This window comes from Schistocerca nitens, chromosome 4 (assembly GCF_023898315.1).
Source record: "Schistocerca nitens isolate TAMUIC-IGC-003100 chromosome 4, iqSchNite1.1, whole genome shotgun sequence".
NCBI lineage: Eukaryota > Metazoa > Arthropoda > Insecta > Orthoptera > Acrididae > Schistocerca > Schistocerca nitens.
The window spans coordinates 835,922,264-835,925,050 of NC_064617.1; positions in this window are offsets into that span (position 1 = coordinate 835,922,264).

Consider the following 2,787-nt stretch of genomic DNA (forward strand, 5'->3'; position numbering starts at 1 on the left):
GATAAAGCATGAAATCAGGAAGAAGGTGTACTGGATTGTGAAAATAAAAACAAAATAGAAACAGTGAGCGGTACAAGCACAATAAGTGCAATATAGAGGAAGTCAAAAAAAAAGAGAATGTCTACGATGTTGGACTGCCAAGCAGGTGTGTCCTGTTCAAATGGTTCTGAGCACTATGGGACTTAACTTCTGAGGTCATCAGTCCCCTAGAACTTAGAACTACTTAAACCTAACTAACCTAAGGACATCACACACATCGATGCCCGAAGCAGGATTCGAACCTGGGACCGTAGCGGTCGCACGGTTCCAGACAGTAGCGCCTAGAACCGCTCGGCCACCCCGGCCGGCGGTGAGCCCTGTTCAAACCTCGCTAGTGTCCTTTTTTTTCGCTCTTCGCTTTATTCAAATTGTGTTTGTATCGTGGTGCAACGTCAGTTTGCAACGGCGAGGTGTAAGGAATGGACCTATGATGACAGCTGATTCTGCGGAACTACTCAATCAGCAACCGAAAGGACGTGGCTTCCGAATGGAAACCGCAAACGTTTGATGACAAGGCGACAAGTCAACCGAATCCTCTACCGAAAACCAGCCTAGCGTGTCACACATGGCATTACTGACAGTACGTGTGTCATATGATAGGAATCTCTTACCGACGCACCTAATTTGAGCGCCAAGTCAGTGAGTGAGATATAACTCCTTTCCCGATACAGGTATTCGTATGAATGTGACTGTGATCACTCCCAAAGAAATGATGAAAATCTAATAGTTAATCACATAAACTGCAACAAATGAACGCAACAGTTCCTCTGTGCTTTGTCAAAACATATGGTTTTAACGTTTTTAATTTGCGTTCCGTTTTGAAAGTCTTGATTCTTGAACACCTTTGTTGTAACATAGTTTACACCCGCTTATTTGTTGTTTTCATTTCTGTGAGACGTCTATGTGGCACCTCACCTGCTCTCACTGTTAATCACTTTTATTTGCGACGATAACGTACTCTTACGACATGACTCATATTCTGTAACCAATTATAGTATAACAACTGCCAAGACTACAGAAAGAGAACAAACATTTCAGTGACCAGACGGACAGTCCATAATGTTGTAGGGAAAAAGAAGCACGAGGGAGTTTCGAACACGAATCGCCCGCTTGTCAGTGCAACACCAAAACCATGACGCTGTTGCTGTTTCAGGCTACTCTCTACTGCAATTCTTGTTCCTGGACCGTTCACTGTTCCTATTTTGCTTTTTTTTAAAAAAAAATATAGTGATGAGCCAAAGCGTAATTACCACCTGCTTCATAGCTTGTTTGTCCATCTTTGAAACTAAATACATCACTGATTCTGCCTATTAGGTATCAGATAGTTTGTTTGTAGGTTTGCGGAGATGTGTGGCATTAGATGTCTACCCACAGGTCATGTAATTCGGGTAAATAATAACACGCTGATTTGCTTGCGTTAGCCGTGATGTCGCCCGCTAGCGACCCATATGAGTTCCGTAGGATTTACAACAGGCGAATTTGTTCACCGAGACATCAACGTGAATTCGCTATAACGCTCCTCAAACTACTGTACCTCGGTTCTGGCTTCGAGAAACGGATAATTATACTGGTGAAAGATGACATTGCCGTCGGCGAAGACAAGTATGCTTGATCTGTGTTCAGTTTTTGTTACCACTAAATCTGAGGAGGGGGGGGGGGGGGGGGAGGCGATGGGGAATTTCCCATGTGAGCACACCGTTCATCGTACATTGTTGAACAGTGAGCTCCACAGCAGACCACCCCTATGTGTTCACATGTTGACGCAACGACATTAAACTGTTCAAATGTGTGTGAAATCCTAGGGACCAAACTGATGAGGTCATCGGTCCCTACTTAAACTAACGTATGCTAAGAACAACTCACGCACCCATGCCCGAGGGAGGACTCGAACCTCCGGCGGGAGAGGCCGCGAAATTCGTGACATGGCGCATCAAACCGCGCAGCCACTCCGCGCGGCGCAACGACATCATCAATTAGGATTGCAGAGAGCACGGGACCATGGGATTCGACCGTTGATCAATGGAAACATTCGGCTTTTTGGGTGAATCACATTTTTGCTACACTAGGTCGATGGTCGTCTTCACAAACGCTGTCATCTAGGTGAACAGCGGCTCGAAACGTGCAAAAAAATGGTTCAAATGGCTCTGAGCACTATGGGACTTAACTTCTGAGGTCATCAGTCCTGTAGAACTTAGAACTACTTAAACCTACATAGCCTACGGACATCACAAACATCCATGCCCGAGGCAGGATTCGAACCTGCGACGTAGCGGTCGCGCGGTTCCAGACTGTAGCGCCTAGAACCGCTCGGCCACTCCGGCCGGCTCGAAACGTGCAGCGCGACACGGAAGCAGGCTGGTGGGAGCAGAATTACGTTACGGGAGAGATTTTCCTGTGTTTTCATGAGGCCTGTGGTAGTAATCGAAAACACGCTGACAGCTGTGAACCGCATCCACCCTTCACGCTTGTCTTCCCCCACGGCGATGTCATGTTTCACTAGTATAATTTTCCGTGTATCGGAACCAGAGATACAGTGGTTTGAGGAGCGTTATAGCGAATTCAGCTTGATGTCTCGGTGACCAAATCAAGCTGTTGTAAATCCAATGGAACCCATATGGGTCGCTATCGGACCTCATCGCCGTGGGTAGACATCTAATGCCACATATGTCCACAAACCTACCAACAAACTGTCTGATCCCTGACAGGCATAATCACTGATGTATTTAGTTTCTAAGACGGACAAATAAG